Source organism: Notolepis coatsorum (genome assembly GCF_963971535.1).
Source record: "Notolepis coatsorum genome assembly, chromosome: 8".
In the NCBI taxonomy this organism is placed as follows: Eukaryota; Metazoa; Chordata; class Actinopteri; order Aulopiformes; family Paralepididae; genus Notolepis; species Notolepis coatsorum.
Genome location: NC_140172.1, coordinates 37,652,214 through 37,668,920, shown reverse-complemented (window position 1 = coordinate 37,668,920; position 16,707 = coordinate 37,652,214). Strand labels below are relative to the sequence as shown.

The following is a 16,707-nucleotide window of genomic DNA, read 5'->3' as shown; positions in this document are numbered from 1 at the left end:
GGACACTGGGTGCTGCCACCACTGATCGCCAATAAGATCAGCACCTTGACCTTACAGGTTAACAGTGACAGTAATGTGTTTTATTGGTGACCAGTTGTGGCAGCACTGAGCGTTCGTCGAGCTTCCCCAGAAAACCACAGAAGAAGGCTTGGATGGAGTATTTGAAAGGAGACTTCGAAAACACAATGCGAACTTGTAATAATTAGTCAGTTTTTAGACACGTTTTTGACTTAACCCTCAGAATAGTGCTTTGTATATATGCACGAAGCTCGTCAATAAAGCTAGCACACACCCTGACTTGATCCTGGAGAAGATGGTTCACGGGACAAGCACTTTTCACAACACGCCATTGGCTATTTCTTCTGTCAATCAAGACACGGGCATGGAGTTATTCTGGCTTTTAAGACAAATCTTCATCTACTAGGATTTAAGACATAATCGCTGGCTAGTTCCTCTAGCATTTTAAGACACATCACTGGCTAGTTCCTCAATCAGGTTGTCGATCAGGCCAAATTGGATGACACAACGGCTGAAGAAGAAGCACAATCTGATTGGTCGACTAATCACAAATTCAAAACGTGAGAATGCGAATCACAGCAAACCGAAAAGAGAAGAGAAAAAAAGAGATTGATCAACTAAGGGAAAAAGAAACCTCACACAACTAAACAAAAGTAAACAATGGCAACGGTCGTTCAAATAATGTTTTCCCTGTTCCAGAAGGGACTACAGCTGTCTCCTGTAATGCTTTCCAAGAAGCCGGATTACCCAGTTAACGACATAACTAAAAAAATATTGTTTTGTATTTGCTTTACTTATATCACTACTGTCGGGTGACACATCTTGGATAACAACCTGATCTTCAGATTGACAACTATGTACTGTTGAAGTTCAACATTGGGTTTTTGACTGGGTTTCATGATCCTCAGGGGTCATGAAACTTGAACACACACCATAGAGAACCATGGACACTTTCAATTCAAGTGAAACAAAAAAACATGAAAACAGGTGAAATGTATGATACAAATTTGGCAGAGTTGTGGACATTGTGACTATTGGCACTGGTAACAGTCTGACACACCTCTGACAAGGGCTGGGCTTGGAAGCTGGAGCTGATTCTAAAGTTGAGATAACTAACATACAGTATAAGAAACCAATATTGTAGAGCTGGGGGGGGGGGGGCGATGGCCTTTATAAAGCTCTGATGATATGTATGAAACCATGTAGTGATTGGTTGTTGCAAAACAAGATTTTATGATCTGAATACCTTTTCTGACAAGATTATTGCTTGTAAAGTTAAAGTCCTTATGGGATATCATTGCAGTTATGTATTTTAAGACCTTTCCTTAGAAAACAGTGGACATGTTTTTAAAACTCCAAACAGCAGGGCTTAACTTCATTCCAGAACGGGTATATCTGGTGCGTTATCATGATAGTGTAACAGCAACCAGGCAGGAATAATCTGAATCATTCTGCTGACCAAGCACACCACAGTCTTCAGTAATAATAATAATCTCAATCACTTTATGTCAGTACAGTAGTAGTGATGGCAGTGTGTTTTTGGCATGGTAAAGAAAGAAGTGAGCGAGAAAGAGAGAGAGAGAGAAAGAAAGCAAGCAAGAAAGAAAGAAAGCAAGAAAGAAAGAAAGAAAGAAAGAAAGAAAGAAAGAAAGAAAGAAAGAAAGAAAGAAAGAAAGAAAGAAAGAAAGAAAGAAAGAAAGAAAGAAAGAAAGAAAGAAAGAAAGAAAGAAAGAAAGAAAGAAAGAAAGAAAGAAAGTGTTTGTGTGTGTATGCATGGTTTGGCTTATGTGGTGACCCTATTTGAATTAAACAGCCTCTTGTCTTCATCATCATCATCATCATCATCATCATCATCATCATCATCATCATCATCATCATCATCATCATCATTATCACCATCAGGTAGCTATCTCTATTCTTCACATTATGTTCCTTCATCATTGATAAGATTTCATAAATAGAGAATCCATAAAGTTTACATGTAGAGGACGATTATCACATTGTTTTGCAAAAAAAAAAAAAAAAAAAAAAAAATTATAATAATTAAAATAATAAACAAACGTCATTTGATGCACAAAGGAGGAAGTGAATTCTCCCCAAAATAAATACACTCCCTGTATCCGTGGAGACAGGTGTATCGCAGGTAATGTAGGCGTGGCCTTTCTACTATAAAAGCGTCAAAGTGTACAAAGTCTAAGTTATTTTGCGGCAAGTAATCAATAGTAATCTTCTTCTTCTTCTTCTTTTTCTTCATGTTGTCCTTGTGGTTTTCTGAGTAAAGTTTTTATTTCCTCAGGTAGAAAGCACCTGAGTATGAGTTCATTCCTTCTGATTCAGGACCGCTGGTTCGATCCCTGACCGGAGTCTGACGTCCACTGGAATCCTTCACCACACTTAGTGCGTGAGAGTCTTGTTTATCTCACACACACAGCACAGATATAAAACACACACACGCACACGCACACACACACACACGCCTTTACATTGGTGGGACGATCATTCCAGGGATTACTGTAGGGTGGAGAGAGAGAAAGAGAGATAGGGGGTGAGTGTGTGTGTGTGTGTGTGTGTGTGTGTGTGTGTGTGTGTGTGTGTGTGTGTGTGTGTGTGTGTGTGTGTGTGTGTGTGTGTGTGTGTGTGTGTGTGTGTGTGTGTGTGTGTGTGTGTGTGTGTGTGTGTGTGTGTGTGTGTGTGTGTGTGTGTGTGTGTGTGTGTGAGAGAGAGAGAGAGAGAGAGAGAGACAGAGAGAGAGATCTTTAGAACATAGCCAAATATTTTCATCATCATAAAATTCCCTCATAAATACATCAATGTGTTTTTCCATCTGCACAGCCAACTGTGTTCTGTGACTGTAGTGACATTTCAAACATCAATAGATGAATAAATCAATATAATCAAACGAGGATAGATCATCAGGCTGGCTTGGAATCTTCTGTGTGTGTGTGTGTGTGTGTGTGTGTGTGTGTGTGTGTGTGTGTGTGTGTGTGTGTGTGTGTGTGTGTGTGTTGTGTGTGTGTGTGTGTGTGTGTGTGTGTGTGTGTGTGTGTGTGTGTGTGTGTGTGTGTGTGTGTGTGTGTGTGTGTGTGTGTGTGTGTGTGTGTGTGTGTGTGCTTGACATATTGCGTCATGGTGTGTGTCGTATTAAACAGGGTGGGTGTAAACTTTTCTCACTGAATCACACACACACATGTACACACACACACGCACGCACGCACGCACACACACACACACACACACACACACACACACACACACACACACACACACACACACACACACACACACACACACACACACACACACACACACACACACATACACACACATACACACACACACACACACAATGTAGATTGCATCAGGGAAGTGTTTTTAGTATTTTAGGTGATGCCAATATAATGAGAAATAAAAAGAAAATAATCAATCTAGCACTTCTTCATTTTAAGCACCAACTTTACAAAACTTCACCAAGCATCGTGTTTGTGTTTTTGAAAGTTAAGCCCCTCCCCCCCCCACACACACATGATAGGCAGGTACAGTTCTCAACCTTGATCGCTCACTTGTAATCTGCCAACATGATCACTGCGTGTGTGTGTAACAGAATGGAATGTGTATGTGTGTGTGTGTGTGTGTACACACTACACGGTTGTGTTTACTTCAGCCATGTGTTAAAGCTGGGCTTGGAGTTCCCACACCCCCACATATTCCCTTTCTCTCCACACACACACGCACGCACGCACGCACGCACACACACACACACACACACACACACACACACACACACACACACACACACACACACACACACACACACACACCCACACCCACACACACACACACACACACACACACACACACACACACACACACACACACACTAAACAAAGTCAGAGATGTTGAGTAATAAATACTGCGTGCCAAACAGCTGCTTGGTTTTTATAAACAACCATTAACACATCTCAACTAATTTCCTGACACTTTCAGCCAATAGGAACACAAGGAGGAGATCTATCGGCCAATGGCATGCCCGGACATACACTCCGGACTAGTCCTTCTCATAACTTGGCTGCTGATTGTACAGGTCTCTAAACTCTTCGTCTTTTTTGTTTGCGTGAGTGTGTGTGAAATTGTGTGAGTGTGAGTGCACATAATGTGCATGTATGTGTGTGTGTGTGTGTGTGTGTGTGTGTGTGTGTGTGTGTGTGTGTGTAGGTGTGTGTGTAGGTGTGTGTGTCTGTGTGTGTGTGTGTGTGTGTGTGTGTGTGTGTGTGTGTGTGTGTGTGTGTGTGTGTGTGTGTGTGTGTGTGTGTGTGTGTGTGTGTGTGTGTGTGTGTGTGTGTGTTTCTGTATGTGAATCGAGTGAAAGAGATTTTTGAGAAAAAGAACAGAGGGGAAGAGAGAAAGAAGAGGGGTGAGGATGTTGAAAGGTAACATACTTCAGGAGAACGCCAGGCCTTGCAGTGAACTGGCTGAGGAGTACTTGCTAGTGTCCACAAACGATTGATCTGAGAGAGAAAGAGGGAGAGACAGATATGAGAGAGAGAGAGAGGGAGAGAGAGAGGGAGAGAGATAGAGCGAGAGAGAGATAGAGAGAGAGAGAGAGAGAGAGAGAGAGAGAGAGAGAGAGAGAGAGAGAGAGAGAGAGAGAGAGAGAGAGAGAGAGAGAGAGAGAGAGAGAGAGAGAAAGGGGGTGAGAAGTCAGAGGTGAGAGGGGTGACAGGTAGGGGAAGGTAGAGAGGTTAGAAGTTAATAGTTAAGGAAGATGGGACAGAGAGGAGACAGGTTAGTTTCTTAGAAACATGGAGGCAGATGGACAAGACAGAGTCACCAGGGGATTAAAGATAAACCTAACCCTACCTCATTTGTAAGCATAATAATCATGACATCAAGCTGTATGTACCTAAACTCACTCTCTCTCTCTCTCTCTCTCTCTCTCTCTCTCTCTCTCTCTCTCTCTCTCTCTCTCTCTCTCTCTCTCTCTCTCTCTCTCTCTCTCTCTCTCTCTCTCTCTCTCTCTCTCTCTCTCTCTCTCTCTCTCTGCCCCCCCTCCTCCTAGCCTCAGAATAGAAATACCTTGGTATTTAGCTTGATGAAAAATGTATTTAAATATCATGTGGACATTCTTGCCAATAAACTGTGGCAAAAGATTGGCTTCTTGTATATGAATAGAGCCAGCTTCCCTATGATTAGTAGAAAGAGAGTCGTTGAAGCAGTTTTCCTGTCTATGTTGGACTACGGAGATGTAATTTACAGACATGTGGCGGCTTCCACTCTTAAGCCCTTAGACTCCATATATCACTCTGTCATTAGATTTATCACCAGTGATGGTTATGGTGCTCACCATTGTAACCTGTATAATGGGTTGGGATGGTCCTCCCTAGCAGAGGGGCGAGAGCTGCTTTTTGGAGCCAGAAACATTGCCTACCTAATATACTGCCCAGTTTGTAAAGGTTTTTTTTACTCTTGGGTGTGGGGCATGGGAAGTAGATCATTCATAAAAAATGTGGTGTGAGTTACACCCACCAAAACACTGTGCTCAATACAAGGCAATAAAGAGGTGCTGGAATATAAATAATTAAAAAAAATGTGTTTATCTATCTATCTATCTATCTATCTATCTATCTATCTATCTATCTATCTATCTATCTATCTATCTATCTATCTATCTATCTATCTATCTATCTATCTATCTATCTATCTATCTATCTATCTATCTATCTATCTATCTATCTATCTATCTATCTATCTATCTATCTATCTATCTATCTATCTATCTATCTATCTATCTATCTATCTATCTATCTATCTATCTATCTATCTATCTATCTATCTATCTATCTATCTATCTATCTATCTATCTATCTATCTATCTATCTATCTATCTATCTATCTATCTATCTATCTATCTATCTATCTATCTATCTATCTATCTATCTATCTATCTATCTATCTATCTATCTATCTATCTATCTATCTATCTATCTATCTATCTATCTATCTATCTATCTATCTATCTATCTATCTATCTATCTATCTATCTATCTATCTATCTATCTATCTATCTATCTATCTATCTATCTATCTATCTATCTATCTATCTATCTATCTATCTATCTATCTATCTATCTATCTATCTATCTATCTATCTATCTATCTATCTATCTATCTATCTATCTATCTATCTATCTATCTATCTATCTATCTATCTATCTATCTATCTATCTATCTATCTATCTATCTATATATCTATCTATCTATCTATCTATCTATCTATCTATCTATCTATCTATCTATCTATCTATCTATCTATCTATCTATCTATCTATCTATCTATCTATCTATCTATCTATCTATCTATCTATCTATCTATCTATCTATCTATCTATCTATCTATCTATCTATCTATCTATCTATCTATCTATCTATCTATCTATCTATCTATCTGTCTGTCTGTCTGTCTGTCTGTCTGTCTGTCTGTCTGTCTGTCTGTCTGTCTGTCTTAATGTACAGTCCCCTCCCCATCATATGTATATACTCTGTCAGGATCTAGGGGTAACAGTACTGTATATTGGAATACCGTTTATGTCACAAATGTATCAGTACTAAATACCTATATGTCCCTATGCCATAAATGTCATGTATGTTGTGTATGTCATAAATGTCTATATGAATTGAAAATGGGGGACCCTGATGGAAACAAGACAAACGTCTTTCTCAGGTCTGCATCCCCTTAACAATTGTATGTATTGAGCCGTACTGTATTGTACCCATTCTGCAATCTGTTCAATAAAGTTTTCATGTCTGTCTGTCTGTCTGTCTGTCTGTCTGTCTGTCTGTCTGTCTGTCTGTCTGTCTGTCTGTCTGTCTGTCTGTCTGTCTGTCTGTCTGTCTGTCTGTCTGTCTGTCTGTCTGTCTGTCTGTCTGTCTGTCTGTCTGTCTGTCTGTCTGTCTGTCTGTCTTGTCTGTCTGTCTGTCTGTCTGTCTGTCTGTCTGTCTGTCTGTCTGTCTGTCTGTCTGTCTGTCTGTCTGTCTGTCTGTCTGTCTGTCTGTCTGTCTGTCTGTCTGTCTGTCTGTCTGTCTGTCTGTCTGTCTGTCTATCTATCTATCTATCTATCTATCTATCTATCTATCTATCTATCTATCTATCTATCTATCTATCTATCTATCTATCTATCTATCTATCTATATTTAAAGGCACCTCCTTTTGGCTGTTGGTATGTTACCTTGGAGTCCATTGCCGTTGGCACTGGTGCAGGAAGGCGGGGGAGAGGAGGACAGCCGGACCACCGGAGCAAAGGCCGACTTCTGTTTAACTGCCGCTGAGACCATGTTGGCCGGAGAGAAGGAGAAGACACCCGAAGAGGCGGAGCAGTTGGTGGGGAGGGAGGTGGTGGAGGCCATAGTTGGACTGGATGGGACAACTGGAGGTGAGATAGGGCAGGGGATTGAGGGGGGAGAGAGAGGCAGGAGTAGGGAGTTCAGTGAGGGAGAGAGAGGAGGGTATGGAGGGAGGGAGAGAGGACGAGGAACAAATGTGAGGGAGGAAAGAGGGTAGGAAGGAAGAGGAAGGAGGTTGAGGGAGAGGGAAGTGAAAGCAGAGCATTAAAGGTGGGGGGAGAAATAATGGAGATTATTTCACTGGTAATTGGATATTGAATTGAATAATTCAGATGTCCATCAATGTATTAAAATAAATGTAATTAATTAACTAAATTAAATCATTTAAATGTAATATTAAAATTAGGGATGTCCGATATTATCGACAGATATTGGCATTAAAATGTGATATCAAAAATGATCGGTATCTGTTTAAAAAAAACTTTTTTTTATTTGTTATTATTTTTGTTTTACATTTATTTAACCTTTATTTATCCAGGCAAGCGAGTAAGAACTAATTCAGATTTGATTTATTGTCAAAGTATGCATAATGTTGTGTTAATTCCACGACAAGAGATATGTAATGTTAATTACCTGAAATTATTCAGTTGGTTTGGTGAAACCCTGAATATATCGGTATCGATTGATATCGGTATCGGAAATTAAGAGTTGGACAATTATCGGTATATCGGTAAAAAAGCCAATATCGAACATCCCTAATTAAAATGTATACGCAGAAAAATAATAGTTCCAAAGTTTCCACTCAAGTCCTCTCTTAACAACAGTCAAACATTCAAATCATCATCCTCTACATGTCAATATCTTCATTACCATCATCATCATCATCATCATCATCATCATCATAGGAAAACAAACAATCGCTCACTCTTTCTCTCTTTGTGTTATCAGTGGAAAATGGATGCAATTAAGTATCACAGGAGCACAGAGGTGTGTCTGTCAGATGAAAGGTGTCTAGGGAGGCAGGAGAAAAAGGATGGAGAGATAAAGGGAGAGAAGGGAGTTTGCTGAGTTTTTGAAGAGACAGAGACAGAAAGCCCCATGGGGGAATCACCATGGAGCAGATCTGAGACATGAGCTGTGGTGTGTGTGTGTGTGTGTGTGTGTGTGTGTGTGTGTGTGTGTGTGTGTGTGTGTGTGTGTGTGTGTGTGTGTGTGTGTGTTGTATTGGAGTACACAGACCTTCTGGGTACCAACCAGCCTCCACCTTTGTACTGCCATGTCTTTAGAACATCCCTTATTCCCGCTCAGCCCTTCATGTGTGTTCATGCTCGTGTGTGTGATACATTTACTCACTGGCGTAGGGTGAATTAGCTGCGGACCCATTGAGGAAAGTAGGTGAGCCTCCTAGGTTGGTCATGCTCGAGTTGTTAGCGTAGCCATTCATGGTGCTGGTGACGGAGCTGTAGCTGGTCTGCTGAGGGGTGGAGCTGGGAACGTAGCCATGGGGAGAGGCACTACTGCTGCTGCGCACGTAACCTGGATGAGAGGAGGTGGGGGGCGGAGGGGAGGAGGTGGCGGTGGAGGGGACATGATTGTTATTAGTAACTTAAGAGATAAGATCACATGTCCACTGATAACCTTTCTCAGTGGCTCAGGAGGTAGAGCAGTCGTCTGGCAATCCGGAGGTTCCCGGTTCGATTCCCGCTCCTCCTGGGCAGCGTGTCGACGTGTCCTTGAGCAAGACCCGTTACGCCTAATTGCTCCCGATGAGCAGGTTGGAACCTTGCATGGTTGCCTCCACCGTCGGTGTGTGAATGTGTGAGTGAATGTGTGAGTGAATGGGTAAAATGTGAGTAACAAATTGTAAATCGCTTTGGATAAAAGCGCTATATAAAAAAGCAGCCATTTACCATCTTCAGCGCTGGCTTCTTTTTGCCATTTTGTTTCACGCTGCGCTATTACATGTTTCTGATAATTTTTTTAGAAAGAGTGTTGCGCTTCTGATGCTTTTCAGTAGTCGCCTAGCAACAACAGCAGCCACGACCAGCGCTCATAAGCACTTCGATCAACTGCTGCCAGCTGAAAAAAGTATTTTCTATGGACTAAGAGAGAACTTCGTCATACCCTGGGAGTAATAGCCTTGTTGTCAACAGCACACAGCATGGTTGGAAATGAATGCACAGAGGTAAATGAGAAGATGAGGAAAAAGAATATATAGATAATACATAATACTGGTATGCACAGCTATACACGTGTGTCTACAGAAATACTGTATGTGGAGTAGAAATACTGTATTATGCCATGACTATGCCATGCCAAATTCATTGGCACGTTCGAGTAACGTTCGAGGGTAAATATATAATATAAGTCAGAGCTGTTCATGTTTGCACATTACTATTTTATATTGAACCTTTATATTCCCTTAAGCCCGACGGGCCCTGTACCAGGCCGAGATTAATTTCATAAATAAATCATAAATAGATTAATACAGTCCGTATTAATTAATATAGCAATTTTTTCAAATGTAGCCAAGAGTAAAGACCCTAACCCTATCAAAACAGCAGCCAAAGTGTATATTTTCAGCACTACATTTGTTTACCAATGATTTCAAGTGTTATTAGCTATGAGTTTATAGAAATCTCAGCGGATTGAGTTGGAAACCGGATGAATTAGACATGAGGAAATAACGCGTGATGAAAGCGTTTGTAGTCCTAGGAAAGAAGAGACCCAGGGCTTTCGATGGGCTTTCAAATTTCATAAAACTACACTACCCAGCTATTTTTGTACGCAATTTTCATGATTATGTCTCACAGGGTCGAACAAACCTGAACGTTATTGCCATAAAATAGAACGTAGTTTGTTTCTTTACCTACAAAAAAGTAACTGTACTTACAGTAGATTTCATTCACGGTATTTGCTGCCCTGTTACGGGCGCCTGGTGGTACTAAATCCAGATTGAACTGTGCCATTGGAAAGAGGAGATTTGGCCTGATCCATCGATGTATGACTTGGCCATAATAAGGTAATTTATAGGCCTGCTATTCTATATTCTATATTCATATTTAGAATTGCATTGGCAAAATTCAGTACTGTATCTACAAAAAACCTCTGTAAATCATCTGCCCTTTATTTATTTGCTTAGATGTTTTGTACACTTGATTTCAAGAAGGTGCTGAATGAGCTCAGTGGCTAAATTGTTCACGTCTGGTCAATGTTAGCATGGTGTTATTCACTGTCAAAGATGAAAAAAAATTATGAGGAAAAAAATTTATATTGTCCTTTGGTTCATTACAATTTACTCAAGCATAGTAACAGACACAATATTTATGTATTCCATACAGTAGATGTCCCTAGATACCAAGAACATGCAAATGGTCCTTGTAGAAGTGGAGCAATCTTCCATTTACTTGGGTATGTACTTTTAGGCAAATTTTCTGAAAATATGGCTGTTCCACTCGACGGGGTCGGTACCGACCCTTTTTGACATTATTATCATATAGGCATATTTTTACGAGTGATGAAAATAATTTGTGATTTTAAAATCAACCGTTTTCAAGTATTAACATCACTACTATGTCACAAATGCATGTAGAATGTAAACGTTAGGTTGGCAATAGTTTAGCAATAGGTTAAAAGTGTACTTATATCATTTTAAGTTTTCTATTTGCGATCGTCTATTCTGACCCGGAACCGGAAATGGAAATGTTGAACCATGGGAATTGTAGTTCTTTTGCGGCCATTTTGCGGCCATTTTGTAGAGGAGATCGCTAGCTATCTGCCAGCGTTGAAATTTCTCCGATCTACACTTCCTGTCACATACTATGGTGGTTCAAAGTTCAGCGTTCTGAATGAATCATATCAATAATTGTTATGATTCGCGATAATAAGCTACAAAAGGTAACGTTTTTGACAAATATTGAAAGGCAGTCAGTTTCTCCACACTATTGTTACCATGTAGGAAGAATTAGATCTGAAATTAGTTTCAAAATGGTTACACTGTGGGGGAAATAAAATAGTACAGTCGATTACAGTAAATATCAGTATCTGTTATTATGCACGCCTGGTGATACTATATCCAAATTGAACTCGGCCATTTGAAGATACTATATGTATATATATATAAATGTGCGAATTGGCTATAATAAGGTAATGTATAAGCATATATTCTATATTCTATAATAATATTTCAAATTGCATTGGTCCGGATGGGAGAATTCAGTACTGTATATACAGAACCTTCAGTTTGATCATCTTCCCTTTATTAATTTCCTTAGATCTTTTGTACACATGATCTCAAGAGGGTACTGAATGAGCTCAGTGGCAGTTTTTTAAGTTTGGTCATTAATATCATGGTTTTATTCACTGTCAAAGATGAAAAGAAAAATCATAATTAATATTTTCCTTTGTTTCATCACAATTTAAGCAAGCCTAGTTAATAGACACAATATTTCTGACACTGAGAATACATTCACTGAGGTCCATAGATGTTCCTAGATACCAAGAATATGCAAATAGCCCTTGTGGAAGTGGAGCAATATTCCATTTACCTAGGTATACATTTTATGCAGATTTTCACCTGGGGTGGAACAGGTTAAGAGGATATAATATAGTGACCATTATATTATATCCAGTGTATTTGTAGTTGTCTCAGCTATATTTGCCAAGTGACTGTTGTGAAAAGACCAGCTGACAACAAGGGACAGGTCATAGCAGCAGCGCCGGGAAGACAGCTGATATGATAAAATAGACCCTAATGGACAAGGAACCCATTTGCCACAGTGCACAGTGCCTAAGTTAGATACACCCTGCATGTTAGATACACCCTGCATGTTAGATACACCCTGCATGTTAGATACACCCTGCATGTTAGATACACCCTGCATGTTAGATACACCCTGCATGTTAGATACACCCTGCATGTTAGATACACCCTGCATGTTAGATACACCCTGCATGTTAGATACACCCTGCATGTTGGATACACCCTGCATGTTAGATACACCCTACATGTTGGATACACCCTACATGTTAGATACACCCTACATGTTAGATACACCCTGCATGTTAGATACACCCTGCATGTTAGATACACCCTGCATGTTGGATACACCCTACATGTTAGATACACCCTGCATGTTAGATACACCCTGCATGTTGGATACACCCTACATGTTAGATACACCCTGCATGTTAGATACACCCTGCATGTTAGATACACCCTGCATGTTAGATACACCCTGCATGTTGGATACACCCTACATGTTAGATACACCCTACATGTTAGATACACCCTGCATGTTAGATACACCCTGCATGTTAGATACACCCTACATGTTAGATACACCCTGCATGTTAGATACACCCTGCATGTTAGATACACCCTGCATGTTAGATACACCCTGCATGTTAGATACACCCTACATGTTAGATACACCCTGCATGTTAGATACACCCTGCATGTTAGATACACCCTGCATGTTAGATACACCCTGCATGTTAGATACACCCTACATGTTAGATACACCCTGCATGTTAGATACACCCTGCATGTTAGATACACCCTGCATGTTAGATACACCCTGCATGTTAGATACACCCTGCATGTTAGATACACCCTACATGTTAGATACACCCTACATGTTAGATACACCCTACATGTTAGATACACCCTGCATGTTAGATACACCCTGCATGTTAGATACACCCTGCATGTTAGATACACCCTACATGTTAGATACACCCTGCATGTTAGATACACCCTGCATGTTGGATACACCCTGCATGTTGGATACACCCTGCATGTTAGATACACCCTGCATGTTAGATACACCCTGCATGTTGGATACACCCTGTTAGATACACCCTGCATGTTGGATACACCCTGCATGTTAGATACACCCTGCATGTTAGATACACCCTGCATGTAGCATAATTATGTGTAATTAATTCTGTTTAATTACAGTGTATATCCAGCTCCCTAGTGGCACATTTAACACCTGCTCAGTGTCTATTTGGGCCCAAAGTCTCAAATGTATTCCGATGTCAAAACACTGTTTCTATATAGCAACATACACACAGGAACGTTCGCCTTGAATCTGCAAAAACAGGCGTGGACGGTGACTCACAGACTCCCCTCCCCTGTCTTGAACGTTGCTCGACTATGCCCCCCACTGGTCGGTTGTAAAGAGGATAGAAGCCTTGCATCACGTGTTCCCTCCGGCACACGAGGAGGCAGCCTGTCACATCTTTTCGCCTGCCAGCGCGGACTCTCATTGGCGAGGTGTACCGCATGGGAGGCTCACACTACCCCCGCCATTTCCTGTCTCTGCTGTGCAGGCGTCTCCCAACCGACCTGTAGGGGTCGCTGTCCACAACGTCCAATCCCTACCCATCGACTTCCACCCGCTGACTCTGGCAAATGAGCCAGTACGGCGGCCGGTCCAAGTCGAAGGCAATGCTGAGACTGGGATTCTCAAGAGACCGGAGTCTCTTGCATTGGTGACGAGCGCAATCTCCGCTATGCCACCCAGCTGCCAGATCACTGCTTATTGTAACTGGTGATGGAATCCCTTGGATCACACAAACTCAGTAACCTCCATTGACAACTTTTTGATTAATTTGCCTTCAAAGTCTATAGGATGAGGATAATCAGAAAATGTATTCAAATATGATTGTATTTTAAATTATGCTAACCATAATTAATCAGTATTTGAAATGATTCTAGTCAGGACAGAGACGATAGTTTACAGAATATCAAGGAATGGACACTCCAGTGGCACTCGGAACACATGTATATAATTTTACAGTCCCCCTTACCCTGATTGGCCTGTACAGGTTCTGAGACGTTGACGGACAGCTGTCCAGTGAAGGAGTTGACGCCCATCATACCGCTGTGGGTGGAGCCGGGGAGTTGGTTGTGGCCTCGAGGAACACTGTACAGAGCCTCTGCAATGTCTGCCGCCCGTTTTAAGATAATCTCCTACACACACACACACACACACGCACACGCACACGCACACACACACACACACACACACACAGACTTAGTTGACAATTCATATCAAACATACACAATAAATTGTTGAAGCATTATTGCATGCAAAATTCTCTCTCACTCACGCTCTCTCTCTCTCTCTCTCTCTCTCTCTCTCTCTCTCTCTCTCTCTCTCTCTCCCTACCTCTTGTTTTTATGTGTGTGTGTGTGTGTGTGTGTGTGTGTGTGTGTGTGTGTGTGTGTGTGTGTGTGTGTGTGTGTGTGTGTGTGTGTGTGTGTGTGTGTGTGTGTGTGTGTGTGTGTGTGTGTGTGTGTGTGTGTGTGTGTGTGTGTGTGTGTGTGTGTGTGTGTGTGTGTGTGTGTGTGTGTGTGTGTGTGTGTGTGTGTGTGTGTGTGTGTGTGCGTGTGTGTGTGTGTGTCTGTACATGGACCAGGCCTTCCGGGACAAGTATAATACCAACCACTGCTCAGTGTGATGGCTGACCTTGGGTATAGGTGTAGATATAGTGTACTTGTGTTCAGAAGTCTTGGCCATGTACACAAATGCACCATGACCGGTCTGATAATTGCTGCAATGTCTAAAAGAAAAACCAAACAAATGGCCAAATATTGCTCTGTCTCAGCTATTATTGGCAGCTTAGCCACGTGGAGAAGGAGGTGCTATGTGTACCCTTAAGTGTTCAGTGCTGCTTGGCCCCGATACATTTGATTCCCTGTTTATGTAATATAATTTGTGGAACCAAATAAAGTATTAAAATGAATGTGTGTGTGTGTGTGTGTGTGTGTGTGTGTGTGTGTGTGTGTGTGTGTGTGTGTGTGTGTGTGTGTGTGTGTGTGTGTGTGTGTGTGTGTGTGTGTGTGTGTGTGTGTGTGTGTGTGTGTGTGTGTGTGTGTGTGTGTGTGTGTGTGTTTTACCTGGTTATTGTGGGGCATCCCATACAAAGCCTCCACCAGGTCTGCTGCTCTCTTCAGAATGACCTCCTATAGGGGGGAGAAGAGAGGAAGAAGGTGGCATTTGTTTCAGTTTTCTATACAATAATCACAAACATTGTTATTTGTTTTTTTTACCATCCTGTAGTCTAGTGTTTTATGTCTCTGGGAGACTGGGACCAGCACACTATTCTCTGTTTGTCTTGAGGATCAACAACCATACCCAGGGACCACTGCCATAAGAATAATATCTCATCTGGGACAATGTAATGCTTGTGTTGTGTTAATTATAGCACCAAGAAATGATGTAGATGAAAAAATACCAATACCTTGTCTTATAGGGACTGCTACTGTACCTTATCATTTCAGTGAGCTGTAATCAACACAAGGCAATGATTCAATGTACCTGATGACATCACTGGTGGCCATATTCAAACTAATTTACTCTGAATAACTAAATGTATGTATGTAAAACTGTTTAGAATTTTTGGATGTGTGTGAGACTATGTGCAAAATAAATCTGATTTTTCTTTTTGTGAAGTGCCTTGATGATGATGATGATGATGATGATGATGATGATGATGATGATGATGATGATGATGATTACTACTGTTATTCACTTTAGATTGTTTTAGGAATGAGTCTGTAGAATATCTACAGAACCACCTAAGAATAACAACACATTGAATGCTTTAAACAGAGACTATAGTATTGAAGAAGAAGAACATGAGCCCTTTGGAACACATGCGTGTTGACAGATGAAAACACACACGCGCGCGCGCGCGCACACACGCGCATAAACACGAACAACCATCTCAATTCCACTGTCACTTCACGATAAACAAATTGCTTTTTACTCCTTTCAGAAGACTGATTATGTGCTGTCAAGGTGAATGCTTTTATGCATCTCTAAATAATGCTTTTACACATCTGTGTTTTAAAAAGAGGTGTATTTAAAAAAAAATCAAAGAAAATCATTCATTTTTTGCATTTTGCTTTTACTAATGTCAAATCAAATCAAATCTCTCTCTCTCTACCCCATCTCACCTTCTCTCTCTCTCTCTCTCTCTCTCTCTCTCTCTCTCTCTCTCTCTCTCTCTCTCTCTCTCTCCATCTCTCCCTCTCTGTCTCTGTCTCTCCAGATGTCCAATCCAATCCAATCCAACTTTATTTATAAAGCGCTTTAACAGCCACAGGGGCACAAAGTGCTGTACAGAGGGAGCATATCAGAGTACAGAGTCAGAGATGTCTTGTTTAACAGTTATTGTGTTGCCATCTCCACTGCACGAATATTATATTATATTATATTCTCAGATAAAATAAAACAGAATAAAAAAACTTTTTAATTACATGTAGGGTGGCCAGACGTCACGCATTGCGCGTGATTGTACAGCGTTTCTGTCTCTTTTCACGCGTCACGCAAATTG

The 16,707-nt window shown here is 41.0% G+C and overlaps 1 pseudogene across 1 annotated transcript in view; it reads right to left on the bottom strand.

Annotated features, from left to right (window-relative positions):
* Nucleotides 1–2,038: 2,038 nt before the first annotated feature.
* Nucleotides 2,039–16,707, bottom strand: part of LOC311233403 (transcription factor COE1-like) — an 81,355-nt pseudogene continuing 66,686 nt past the window's right edge. The window contains exons 10-16 of the transcript XR_014621066.1: nucleotides 15,939–15,946; nucleotides 15,266–15,331; nucleotides 14,173–14,335; nucleotides 8,710–8,892; nucleotides 7,242–7,439; nucleotides 4,455–4,523; nucleotides 2,039–2,529 (exon numbers count right to left, since the gene is read on the bottom strand). The product of XR_014621066.1 is annotated as a transcription factor COE1-like (transcript). The remainder of the gene's footprint in view (nucleotides 2,530–4,454; nucleotides 4,524–7,241; nucleotides 7,440–8,709; nucleotides 8,893–14,172; nucleotides 14,336–15,265; nucleotides 15,332–15,938; nucleotides 15,947–16,707) is intronic.